Here is a 14,815-nt window from a genome sequence, read left to right as displayed (position 1 = left end):
CACCTCTGATTGAAAAATGGGAAGTTTGGGCTGGGTCAGGAAGAACAAAAATAGTATCAGTGAAGATTAATGGGTTTTTAAAGGGGGCAGCAGGCAGCCTTCTTTCCCTGCTGGAGAAATAAGTCATGGTTTCTGTCAGTCACAAGACCTGGCAGGAGACCAAAATTATATCCTCACCTGCAATTAAGGAATTTGGCTTAGGGGAGGGGCGGGAAAGCAACCCTCAGCCTGCCTCTGAGGTGACCTGAGAACGGGGCAAGCTTCTAGGACTGGTCAAGGCATACTGCAGTGACCCCCGGTCCCTCTAAAGGGCACAGCAGACAGCGGTCCACAGCCAGAAAGGGGAGCAGGGAGCTCAAAGCCCCATCAAGGCTCTGGAGCACAGCTTCCCCCAGGAGGTCACACACCCTCTGCTGAGTCACAGGACGGTGGCTCCTCACCCTAGGAACTAGACAGGCTCAGGACTGTGGGACTCAACCTGCCCTGCTTCCCCAGGGCTCCTGGACTAGGACAACAGAGAACCACGTGTCCCTGGAGTTACCTCATGCGGTCCTCACCTGAGCAAAGAGTGTGCCATCTGATACCACAAAAGGGAGGAAGCAGCACCCTAAAGCACCAGGAGGGCGAATCTAACACCCCAAGTCCAAGGGCAGTGAGCGGGGAGGGAGAGGCAGGCTGTTGCATGGCACACGCTCTGACCACTGACCCACAGAGACTGAAACGCCAGGTCAGCAGAGGGATGCTTGTGGGCCCGAGATGCAAGGGACACACAACTGGAGGGACCAGCTAAGGACTCGGGCTGCAAGCGCAGCATGAAGTTCCAGGTCCCTGTGAGTGTGCCTGGCACCCATAATGCTTGCTCACATTAAGTGACGATTTTTCTAGGCCAAGCCTATGAAAAGTGGGAAAGGAGAAAACCCTCCCAAACTCTCCTGAAAAATAAGGAAACCCAACCGGACTAAACTAGAGCATTATGAAACTGAAAATTTCCACCTAGCGAGGACCTGTTCCCCCAACACAAGCAGAGATCTAGAAACGGGTGCAGACACGGGAACATGGCCATGTTCTCCGACCATTGGCTATGCAGCTCCGGCTGTGCATGCAGGACAGAGAGGGGACCCAGGTTCCCTCTCCAGGGGTCACCACTGTGGCTCTCAGCTTGGGCAACAGTGAGCTCAGGTGCCCTCAGGCCCAGCCTGGGTGTCCTCCCTGGGGATCTTCCAAAGGAATGGAGGGTGGGGGGACACTGTGAGCCTCCATGCACATCCACCTCCTCCACCAGGCACGACAGGTAAAGGGAAGAGCCAGGTCCCTGGGGAAGCTGACTGAGGTGCAAGCGCTGAGGACACACAGATTCTTCCAGTCAGCGGGTCGCCATTGCTCTGTTCATGATCCCAGTGTGGTTCAAACACACTGCTTCTCTCTCTCTCTCTCTCTCTCTCTCTCACTGGGGCTTGAACCCAGGGGTGCTCTACCACTGAGCAACATTGCCAGCTTTTTTTTTTTGAAATAGGTCCCACTAATTTGCTGAGGCTGGCCTCAAACTTGTGATACTCCTGCCTTGGCCTCCCAGGTCACTGGCATTACAGGTATGCCACACCATGGCCCAGAGGCCTAAGGTACCATCACTCTGCAAGAAGCTACAGTGAGAAGGGTTCTTTAGGTTGCCCTTCCCAGACAGAGCCCTTGACTTCAGGAGCTTTTTTCACACCCAAGAAATCCCTGGGGACAGAGGCTCTTCATGGGGACCGACAGGCTACACCTCTGTTATTTCAAAAATAGGAGGTATGAAGGGCCTGGAGCTCAAAGACCTGACATTCCTGCTTTGGGCCTGGCTGGCCTGGACATCTATCCTTCTTTCTGCCAGAACAGGGCCACTGGCCTGCCTGCCTCTGAGCTGCCTTTGCCCCCGAGGCCTACACCCCTTCTTAGTCCACTGCTCTCTGCCATCGCAGTGGATGCGTGAGATGGAGTTGTGGCCAAGGTGCAGCTGGTGCAGGGCCGTGAGGCCAAAGAGGGAGCCGCTGTTCACTTCCACCAGGCTGTTGTGCTCGAGGTGTCTGCAATGACAGTGCCCGGAGTCAAAGGGGTCCGACCTTTACCCAATACCCGGAGTGTGCCTGGTCAACGCTCCGATCAGACACGGTGGTCACACTGAGGGTGTAAGAGCACATGGGAAGCATGGAGACCCCCTGGTGTGCATACACATGGCGGAGAGAAGACAGGCAGACCCCAGTGGAGGGTCTCCAGGCCAAGACATACTCAGAAAGTTTGGAAGGGCAGGGGATGTTAGCCATAAGTCACTTTCAGCTAAGTCAAAGTGAACCAGGCAGATGAGTGGGCAGAGGAGCTCTCAGCAAGGGCAAAGTCAGGAGAGGAACAGAGAGAGAAGGGGAAAAGGGAGGCAGCCCTTATCCTCATCCACCTGAAAAAATCCACAGTGCCAGGAGACATGGCATTAGCTCTGGGGTCCAATGACTGTATGATTTTTGTTTTTCTGGTACCCAGGATTGAACCCAGGAGTGCTTAACCACTGAGCCCCAGCCCCAGCCCTACTTATATTTTTTATTTAGACAGGGTCTCACTGAGCTGCTTAGGGCTTTGCTAAGTTGCTGAGGCTGGCTTTGAACTCACGATCCTCCTGCCTCAGCCTCCTGAGATGCTGGAATTACAGGTGTGTGCCACTACTCCCAGCTCCATGACTATAAGATTTAAATCTTGATTTTGCTATTTTGATGGCTTAATGAGTCTGAACACCTGCGAAATGGAAATATCCAGAAGAATCCACCTCATGGTGCTGTATGGAGAGGGAATAGAGAATGTACCTCGGGGTTGTGGGCAGTGTGAGGATCTGGCTCCCAACATGCTCATTAAGTATGCACCGTAGGTCCCTGACTTACAGTATTCCAACTTGTGATGTCCACACTCTATGAAGGTGTGAGACTAACACACATTCTGCAGAAACTCCGCTTTGAATTCTGAATCTAGATCTTTCCTAACTGGTACAATCCTTTCTCAATGCTGGGAGTGGCAGAGAGATGGCTCCCCCTCACCCCTGTAGTACCCAGAGGAAACAACTGACACTCTACCATGTGTTGTGCTACAAGCTAGGATGCCCTGGGGACTAGGAATTAAGTGTATTTTCAACTTATGACATCCTCAGCTCACAGTGGGCATCTCAGGATATGACCCCACTGAATGAAGAGCATTCATGTGCCATTTCCTCACTTCTCAGAATCCTCACCAATGACAGCTCTGCCTAGACACCTGGTTTCTCTCATGGAAGTTACCGATGCACATTTTGCTCTTTTTTTGGTACCCGGAATTGGACTCAGGGGTGCTTAACCACTGAGCCACACCCCCACCCTTTTTTATATTTGGTTTAGAGACAAGGTCTCGCTGAGCTGCTTAGGATCTTGATAAGTTGCTGAGGCTGGCCTCAAACTTGCAATCCTCCTGCCTCAGCCTCCTCAGCCACTGGGATTACAGGCACACACCACCATGACCGGCCCTAATTTGTATAAATTCGTTCCACATAAAAATGAAATGGTAGAGCCTCACACTGTTTTCTTCTGAAAATTCTCTTAATCCTCAGACCATCATCAACTTAGAACTTCAGATTCTAAATGACAGACTTGAGGAAGGAAGAGTGTTCTGGAATATGCACGACAGAGCTCCAGCCCAGCTGAAGTGGCAAAGGAGGAGAAGCCACTAGCATCCTGGTCATGCAAAGCAGAGATGCTTCTGCACAGTACACTGTGGGTCCCTGAAGAGAAGAAGCCCACAGGGTCAGAGCCTCCCTGTGCACATTACACACACACACACACACACACACACACACACACACACCCCTGCCGAGTTTGCCAGCCAGCGAGCCAGCGGGTATCTAATGCAAAAACATTTGCAGTCAGGGCATCTGATGGGATCTCCATATATGGGGCAAGCGCAGTGGGGGACCCCCCATGAAGCACACACATTCAGTTGCTGGCTCTAGTACTAGAGAGCCTCGGGAGACTGAAAGGACTCTGGGTGGCCTGGAGGGGCAGGGAAAGACACATGGAGCTAATGGGAAAGCCCTGGTTTCCCCCAACTATTTCTGGAGCATCTCGTGACCCAACCTCCTCAGCATCATGAAGACCTTCTCCGCAGACAGCCCAGGATCCACACCCCACTGAGCCTCAACAACTGTTCTCGTCAATTTAAACCAAATTTCCACTACTGGCTTGTTTTCTTGACATTTATTCTTCCAATAATAAAATGAAGTCAAAAATCAATCAATTAATCAATCAATCAAGAGCCAAGCATGGTAGCACAGGGTTATAATCCCAGTGGCGTGGGAGGATTGTGAGTTCAGAGCCAGCCTCAGCAACTCAGCAAGGCCCTAAGCAACTCAATGAGACTCTGTCTCTAAATAAAATACAAAATACAGCTGGGGAGGTAGCTCAGTGGTTGAGTGCCCCTGAGTTCAATCCCCGGTACCAAAAAAAAAAAAAAAAAAAAAAAAGCGAGAGACCATCATAAATCAACCACCTCGTAAGATTTAGGAGATAAAAATTGCCATCTCCTGCTTACCGCCTTTAGCCATGCTAACTTCCTGCCAAATTCAAGAAATGTCGAGGATGCCATCAAGCCTGAGGTACTTATTTTACGGGTACCTTTAAAAACAACACTAAAACCTCTGAGATAAATAAACAGAATGAATGCAGCCTAAGCACTAGCCACACCAGCTAACCAGCAGGATTCCTCATGTCATCGAGGACACTAGCATAAACCTGCACGTCCATACTCAGTGGACCTCATCCCTGCAAGATGAGGTGGCCCACCGGCCCCAGACCCAGCTCCAATCTGCTTTTACTAGGTGTTGTCATAGGGGCATTAATTACAGTTCATGCAGAACTTTACTGGGGGCAAGGTGGGGGGGGGGGAAGTAGGGGTTGCATTTGGTGCTAGGTCCTTGGGGAAGTTTGGCCCCCATAAAAATTGGGCTATAACCTTAATTAAAGTGCTGGTTTCTGTACTCACAGTTGTGTCAGTCTGGGTAACTTGAATGCTTTTATAGGAAGCTGGGTAATCCTGTTTTTGCTCAGGCAAAGAGTTAGCAGCGACCGTGATAGGCCATCGAATGCTCCTGACTCCAGGGATCCAATGCGATTGCTGGCCAGGTTGCTGGAAGGAGTCAGGAGAGAAAATGTCACAGCTGTAGGAGGCCTTCCTCATTCTTTTACAGACACCAGACCCATCTGGATCCGAGCTGGGAAAACACGCTAAGACACACCCAGAGGGACAGGTTTCCTGAGGAGATGTCTGTTATCAGGAGGCTTCAGAGCCTGCCCTGACTCCCAGATGGGGAAGCACTGCAGGTGGCAAGACTGTCCAAGGTCAACCTCCACTCAGCCCAGAGCACACAGCACCTGTGGCTAGTGGGCCGAAGAGGGCGGGAGTGACCGTCAGACACCTCCACCCCCAGCCCTCCTGCAAACCTGCCAACCTCAGGCCACACCTGGACCGCCACCCAAGGCCCACAAGAAAAGCCCTACACAAAGCACAAAGTCAGCTCAGAGGCCAGGTCAGATTCCATTCCATGATTTGGGGAAACAGTCTTTAATCCTGAAGTGGGTCTCATTTTTGGACTTACAAAATAAGTAGGTACAAGCCAATTCCTTTAAATGATTTTAAATACCCGAAAGAAACCCTCTAGAAAAATATGTGATAAGTGAAAATTACTTTCTATTTCACAGAAAGATTCTCCTCCATCTAAAATAATCCTGTGACCTTGTGGAAACAGTCCTGGGTTAAACACTTAAAGCACAATTCTTTACCAAATTCACCAGTACATTACTGCTTTGAGAGCATTCAATTCAACATCTACTATGTTCTCTAGATGTATATTCATACACTGGTTTAAGCCATTTGCAGAAAATCAACATAAACCCTTAAGAACGTTTGAACTGACATGCAACTTTAAGACATGTGAGTTTTAAATTGACAGATGTTTACATCTTTCATAATGGAAATTATCAGAATATACTCTGAAAGTTAAGTGATTCTTCCACAGAGCAAATTTAACTTGACCTCCTAAATGGTACAGATTTGACACACCATTTAGAAGGCTAAAAGAAATACTGATTTACTTCTTCTCTAAAGCAATACTGTTCAACAAAATTATAATGCAAGTTACACATGTAATTTTGAATTTTCTAATAACTATGCTAAAATGATAAAAATACAATTTTTAAAACATTTACTAAACATGTCAAATATCATTTCAACATGTAATAAATATCTTTAAAATATTTATTCTTTTACAAATTGTACTAAGTTTTCAAAATCCAGTATGTATTTTACACTTACAGCATATCACATTTTCAACTAACCACAACATCCTGGTCCATAGTCAGAATGTGGCTAGTGGCTACACTATTGAGCAGTATACTTTTTAAGTAATATTTTGAGATCTGACATACCACTCTGTTTATAATTAGTTCACATTCATGTCTCCTTTTTAAACTGAAATGGCTGCGACTACAAATATAAGCAAAACTATTAATTCACTGGATAAATCAGGATCAGATCCCCCTTATCTGGGGATCTGGTTAACACACACAAGGTAGTAAATGGATTATTCCTTATTATGTCTCAGGTAGACTTCAGAGATGGTGCTGATCAACAAGAGCAAACACAATTTGTAGCCAAAACACAGGTTAAACACCAAAACATTTTTATATCAAATCATAACACTGCCTTAATTATAGCATCCCTTCCCCTCTCATTCTTGAGCACATACTTCTATGCAATTTATTTATAATATTGCTCTCTAAATTTGATAAATTTTGTCAACCCTACAGTCACCATTCAAAAATAAACAGAAAACTATATAAGACACAAATGAAAAAAATCAACCAGCTACTTTTAATACAATTTGTCAACAATTTGTTAAAATCTGAGTTCCACTGACTTTGATTCTTCTCACAATTTCAATTAATTTACTGCTAAGAAATTTCCCAAGTCATTAGGATATTTGCTTAAAATGTAAACAATTCCAACAATGTGCTTTCTAGAAAATAACAACTACAACCATAGCTTAGCACATAAAATTTGTCCTTTAGGCAAGTTATTGAATAAATCCAACAGATACAACTATACTCCTGTTTTACATTTTGTAACACCATATTCAACAATTTCTAAATTTGGAAAATCAATTCAGATTGCACACAAGCACTAACTTTAAAACTTAAAACCTTACAGGTTTCTACAAAATACTTGTGAATAAATATATTCCACAGAAAAACAACAGAAAAATCAACACCACTCAAACAAATCTCAGCAAGAAGCACAAGATCACTATATTCATAAGTACAGAATATATGATACATGCTAAGAGTATTTTTCTCCTAATTTAATTTAATTCACCTAGGCAATTTTTGTTTAAAGCACTTGCAAAGCTTTAAGGAAGCAAACATAGCTAGCTAGCCTCTTCTGCTGCACATACATACAAGGATAATACATTCATCTCCTGATATTATTCCACCATTTAGAAATCAAAACAACAAAATTTGATTCTTACCTGAAGTTAGGAGAGGATTAAGGGTTATTTCAGCTAGATCCTTCTGAATTCTGTTAGTGAAATGGGAACAGACAAAAAGGATTTGAGACAGTCTACAGAATAACCAGAAAATCAGAATGCCCTCTACCATCATGCAGGTAAATGCAAGGCTGGTTTTGCCTTCAGTAATGCTAACATGGCTGCTTCCTCTTTGTTCTCAGAGGCATAACCCAAACTCCTTAACAGAAAATTGCAGCTTTTTTCTCACTTGCTACTGTAATCAGGTAAGTCACTTACACCTGATTTGAGAAAGTCCTCCACTACTACTAAACAAAAGGATATAAAATCTATTTTAAAACTCTTTTTACCAAAGAAATTCTCTTTTCAAGCTTATATGCAAATGAGAAAAAACGGAAGGAGGAAAAGCACTAGAATATTTTTGACAATGACTTCAATCCACTTTTATTGTGGTAAAAATTAGAAAGCTATTGCAAAAGCACATTAATAGTTTTATCAATATTTATCTGTTTAAAAAAAGTTTAAAATTTACAAATACCTTTACCAATGAAAAACTTCCAAGGACTATTTTAGCAATCTTACTTAACCATTTATTTTCTCTGATCTTAGGTTCAGCACGTAAATTTAAATTTCATACTCTTGGAGGAAAGAGGGCCTTAAGGTAAGGGGAAAAAGAGCATTTCTCTGATTTTCTTGAAATTTACAATGTTTTCAAAAGTTGTTTAATGTTCTCTCCACAAGATTACAACACACTGAGAAGAATTTTAAATTATTTCAAAGACTGCTGCTATTCAATATAATATTCTCAAGTTCATTAGTGTTTGATTAATGGTGCAATGAAGGTGAAAATATATAGAAAAATAAGAACATGAATCACTATAAAATGCAATAATTGATCAGTTTTTGTATTCTTTCTTTTAGTTGTGATCAATGAAAAACAACAAAACATCAACATTAAGTAATGCTATAGGTGTATTTTATGTTTGATACAAGAGTTCTACTCAATACAACCACTATCACTGATGGAGTCCCATTGATGGATTTTTTTGCCATCATAGAAAATAAAAGTCAGCAGGAAACAAATAATCTTTCACTTACAACCAACAAAATGATTTTTCCTGCTGTTGATTTTCACTACTACGTCAAGAACATCCACGAGTTTTAAAGATGTGCAAAGTTTTAACAGCAAAGTGACACCTGAGATTGTTAATGGCTACTTTTCAGTTTTATTTGTTCTCACAAGAACAAGGAGGGATAACTATAACTACAAAAAAATTATACTTATTATGCAGGATTTAAAGACTTGTTTGTAAAACTAAGCTAATTTAAAATCTGCTTTCAAAAAATGCCAAGGCCTGACATTCAACATTTTTTAGCAAATATAAACTTTTTTGATCATTTCCTTTCATGAAAAGTGACACATTTCCTTTTATGAACCTGCCACCACAGATGCCTGGACTGACACCCAGGTGGACACGTGCTAATTTCACTCAAGAGTGTAACTCACAAAAGGAAACATCCCCAATGTACCATCTAATTCAGTTTCACACATTTTCCTTGCCAACTCCTTAAACTGTCAGGATGAGAATTCAGTCTCTAGGACTCTTACTGAAATTACCAAAGTACAGAATAAGTTTGCTTAGAAGCATAATTTTAGTGAGGACGTTTTCATGCTCCCTAAAGGATGACAATTCATTCAAGTACAAATAAAATTGGTCATGAAGTATTTCTGGAGTATTGTTCTTGATGTAAAAATAAAAGCATCCAATTGCTTGGAAGACAACCTGACAATGTTACCTTTTAGCACTAGTGGATAACTTAGCAGTGGTTTTGCTAGAGAGTGTGGTGCTCTTCTTCTGATGGATGGCAGAAGGTTCTTTCTTCATGATCTTCAGGCTCTGGAACAGCAGGGTCTTGCTGGTCCAAATCTGAACTACCACTGCTGGTACTAGGGCTGTCATCATCATCGGACATTTGCTTATCACTGGCCATCTTCATGAAGTTATCACTTGGAAAACTTTTTTAAAGAGAAAAGGGAAGAAATGTTAATCTAAGAAATCAATCAACAGCTTTTCCTTATCTTAATATCATTCCCAAATTGTATCTTTATAAAAAGGCTTCAAAAGTGCTCGAATTTATGAAAATGTTACTGGGAATAGGATGAGTTTTACAATGCCAGCTCTCAGGGATTGTCCGAAATCACCCACTCACATTTTTTTCCATTCCTTGGATAATCTATCAATTGTCTACTTTCTCAGAAGGCATGAAAAAGATTTGCCGGGGAACTTAAGGCAAGGAGTATTAACAACATATGACACACTGTAAATAACAGATTCTTATGAAAAATGTTAAAAAGTCACTACAGGTCTAAATATTCACAGACTGACATGGGTCAGAGCTACCAAATTCCCTTTCCCAGAGGAAAACATTCCCTGTTAACTGCTCATATGCTTATTTAAGGTGAACGTAAAACCTGTGCACTAAAACCTTTAAACACAATACTGGGAAATTTAAAACTCAACTAACAAGCCTCCCTAGCTTTTTCCAGGGCCAGCAGTGAAGATTCATCCAGCTGCCACCATGGGAAAAGCAGAATCCAAACTGCACTTTCTGCAAAGCTCCCCATGTCACCAAGGTTCCTTGCTCAATCTTTACATCACGGGGGACATTTTATCCAAAATTAACGAAAAGAAGGGTAAAAGCCCAAGGAAAAACAACAAAGCCCCCAAAACTACAACAAATGACTGCGCCCTCATAGGTGAGCTGCTGCTGCTGTCGCTGCTGCTGCTGCCGGTGTCCACGCAGCTCAGAGGCCCTTTGTGGGGAAGGCTGCCCACGGACAGAGGGCCGCCCCAGCCGCCAAATAATAGGAGCAGCCAAAAGGCCCCGCAACTCGTGGACACCGGTGGCGGGGATGCCTGACTGGAACGTAGCTGCCCACACCCCAAGACCCCAGCTCCGCCGCCCTACCTTGCTGCCTGAAGGAAGCTGCTGCCGCCCCTACTGCCCCCCACGCGGACCCCACCGCCTTACCTCGAAGCGGGAATGAAGCAGAGCCGGCACCGCCCGGCTGAAGCCCACGCGGAACCATCCCTGCTGCCCTACTTCCTGGCGGGAACAAAGCAGCCGCCACCGCTACCACAGCCCTAGCTTCCCCCAAAGCCGACTTCAGTACCGCTACCTGAGAAAGAGGAACGAGGCGGAGGCAGGAACGAACCAGGCGGAGGCCGGAACGAGGCGGCCACCTGAGGAGAAGGAACGAGGCGGCGGCCGGAAGGAGGCGGCAGCCTGAACGAGGAAGAGTGTGACATTTGAGAGGCTGAGGGGGAAAAAACATCAGTAACATTAATACTTTATTATTAAGTTCTTGACTTCTCTCTTGTTAAAATTTTCCAATTCAGAATACAATAGTTTATTTCTTAATTTTCAGATGAAAATAAAAGGATAATAATAACAGGCAAACTTCTAAGATCTGAATTGTACTTTGCATTTTATTATGAACTTTCTTTAAATTTTTTATTTTGAAAAATGTCAGACCTTCATGAAGATTGTAAGAAAAACAATAAACATCCATAGTCCCCACATATAGATTCACCAGTTGATAACTCTGAACATTAGCTTTATCTTTCTTTCATTGTCTTTATACACACAGAAATACTTCTCTTTCACTGCCTTTTTTTTCTACTGAGCTATATGAGAGTTAATTGTAGAAACTTCACACTTAAAACATTTCAGCATGTCTCTGTTAAAAAGGATATTCTGCATAACCACAGTATAATTATCATACTTGGGAAATTTAATATTGATTCTGTATTATAATTTAGTACATAATCAAATTTCCTCTTTTGACCAATAATATCTCTCTCATAGCACCCCCGCCTACCTGTCAGTATCCAAGGTTCCATTAAGTTTCACACACTGCATTTGATTATTTATTGTAGATTTTCAAATGTGGTTGTACAACGTTATCATTCTGTCTTCTCAAGAAGGAGAAAATAGAAAAGTAAAGTATCAGATTGTTTATTGAAGAGTAGGTGATAAAAATTATCATGGCAATTATAATAATATTTGCTTATTTGAGAAAACAAAACAGTCAAAAGTAAAATCATTTGGATGTGAAGAAGAAAACTCTATAGATATATACATATTATTTTAAAATTCTATTTACTGAGTATTATATTAAGGGACTTTATCTTATTTAGTTTTATGTCAGCATATGAAATGAAAAAACTGATTTTAAGAGGTTAAATGCCTTGTGTACATTTTATTGGAAATCTATGGGCAAGAGATATTAGCCTAGGCCAGTCTAATATCAGGTTGCTTCATTTAACTATTAATGCATTGACATATATTTCTAAGTAATTAGAAGCAAAGAGTTTTCTAGCTATGAATGACATGAAGAATAGTAAAATATAATGATCTTTGGCAGAAAACTACTAATTTTATTAGAGATTTTTTGGGAATGGGGAAGAAAAAAGGAGAATAATTGTTTAAAATTTTTAATTTATTTACTAATTTATATTTTTTTTGTTTGTTCTGGTTAGTTTTTAAGTTTGCATGGGTTTTTTAAAAATCTTTTAACCTGAGTCTTCCTTGTCCTTTCTAATCCTTAGTTTGAATAGATTTTTGTCTTATTTGTGTTAGGTTGATTTGAAGTCCTTATAGTTAATTGTTTTTTTTACTTTATTTGAAAGGATTTAGAATTTAGATTGACAAACCAAAAAAACTTGTTTTTGTATTAAATTGCTGTTGAATTTTATCATATTTATTTTTTTTTACCATTTTAGTTGGCTCTTCGAAATGAGGAGGCAGAAAATGAAAACAGCAAATTAAGAAGAGAGGTTGGTAAAAAATTTTAGTTGTGATGGTTCAATAAAGATACTTGTTAAAAAAAAGTTTACATAAATTTATATTGTAAACAGAAATGGAATCTTCCAAGTAACTTATGCTTTTAAATTGGTTGATCTTATGATACCATTTGTGTCAAGGAACTAGAAGATAAATCAAAATGTCAGGTCTTTCATCTCTTAGATCTGTGTTGAAAATCCTGCTTTCTATTCAATAATCCATTCTTTGCTAATTTGCTAATTGAATATAGGAGTGGATTTCTGTTCTTATTGCTCTTATTTTATTCAGCATTTTTTAATAATTTTTGTTCTCACAAAGTTTTGTAAATTCTAATTATTATTTGGTTCTTCGGAGCCAAATAATGTTTGTATATTGCTTATTCTTAATGTAGTAGCATAATCAAAATATTTCATTTCATTTGATAGTTAATATTCTTACTTTCTTTGATTATCCAAAATAATGTACTCAAATCTCCTAAAGTTTCTTTATTTTTGCTTTCTTTAATTTCTGTCTATTATTTTTAATTATATATTGCCTTTCTCATTCCTAATTACCTTTTTTCTGTCCTTTTCTGGAGAACAAACGTCTAAAGAAAAAGGTGAGGCTTTAAGGGTGGTAAAACCTTGGAAATTTAAAGATATGTTCTGAGAGCAATATTTAGAGGATATAGTTTTGTTGTTTCGGATAATTTCTTAAAGGACTGTTGTTTTTTGATCTACCTTCAGAATGAACAGCTTCGTCAGGATATTATTGACTACCAGAAACAAATAGATTCACAAAAAGAATCACTTTTATCAAGAAGAGGAGAAGACAGTGACTATCGATCACAGTTGTCTAAAAAGAACTATGAACTTGTCCAATATCTGGATGAAATTCAGGTAAAATGAATAAAGTCAATTTAAAGCAATTATTCTTATAAACTTTAGTTTCACTATAATGAAATCTAGTATTTAGCCCTCCATGTAATTCTTCATTATAAATTGGCCATCATGTACTTATAAATCATGAAATAAATTGCATCTTTGAAGTTCCAATTCTTCATTCATTCTTTTTGTATAAGCCTATCTTCTATTTTGGGAACAATTGAAATCCTGTGTACAATATTCTTGATGTTTAATGTAATTTAATTGATTAATGTCAATTTATCCTAAAGGTACATAAAGAATTTTCTTTTGTGCAGTGCGTTATTAATGTCTCCATTTAATTTTAACTTAGATTAAGTTTGACTTTATTTAAAACTTTTTTGAAAATTATAGTGTCTCTTAGGGCAGGGGGTTTAGCTCAGTGGTAGAGCACTTACTCAGCATGTGCAAGATCCTAGGTTCGATCCCCAGTACTGCCAAAAAATAAAAATAAAATCATAATCATAAACTCATAATAAAATCATAAACTTTTTTAGACTTTAACAGAAGCTAATGAGAAAATTGAAGTTCAGAATCAAGAAATGAGAAAAAACCTAGAAGAGTCTTACAGGAAATGGAAAAGATGACCGATGAATATAACAGAATGAAAGCTATTGTTCATCAGACTGATAATATAATGGACCAGTTAAAAAAAGAAAATGATCATTATAGACTTCAAGTAAGAATTATTGTCAAGATAGTTTATTTAAAACTTCATGTTGTTTCATTACTGTTTATTGGAAGCACTTTAACTTTCTAGGATGTGAATTTTGTCTCTCTTCTTAATATTGTAATATGTTGTCCTCATGATATTCTTGTCCATATGTGTTTTGAATTTCCCTCACAAACATCTTGTAATTCTTGCCATCTAGGAATATGTAAGTGACATTTTAATAAACATATAGATGGAAGTCCTGTTTATGCATTTTAGACCTTAATAGGTAATTTTCCCTTGATACTTTTGAAAGTCATATCATTTAGCTTTAGATCTTAAAATGAATATAATATAAATATATATAAATGTATTAGAAATCAATACATTGTTTACTATTTATATGGGCATAAACTTATTTAAAAAGTAGAATAATGTTTAAAAAATACAATTCTCTAGTAATTAAAGAAAATTGTGCAACTATAGGTTGAGTATTCCTTATCTGAAATGGTTGTTAACAGAAGTGTTTCAGATTTTGAATTTTTTCAGATTTTGAAATATATGTATATGTGTAAAGAGAAACCTTGGAGACAAGATCCACATATAAATATTAAGTTTATTTATGTTTCATACCCCAAAAATGTTAGGCAATATTTTTAGTGTACTTGCCTTTCAATTGACATATATCACATGAGGTTCAGCATGAATTTTCCAGGAAGGCGGCCGCCGGAGGAGGAGGAAGGAGGCGGCGGCCGCGGCCGCCGGAGGAGGAGGAAGGAGGCGGCGGCCGCGGCCGCCGGAGGAGGAGGAAGGAGGCGGCGGCCGCGGCCGCCGGAGGAGGAGGAAGGAGGC

Source organism: Callospermophilus lateralis, unplaced genomic scaffold, assembly GCF_048772815.1.
Source record: "Callospermophilus lateralis isolate mCalLat2 unplaced genomic scaffold, mCalLat2.hap1 Scaffold_96, whole genome shotgun sequence".
Lineage (NCBI taxonomy): Eukaryota > Metazoa > Chordata > Mammalia > Rodentia > Sciuridae > Callospermophilus > Callospermophilus lateralis.
The sequence above is the reverse complement of the archived record's forward strand: the minus strand, read 5'-3'. Positions refer to the sequence as shown.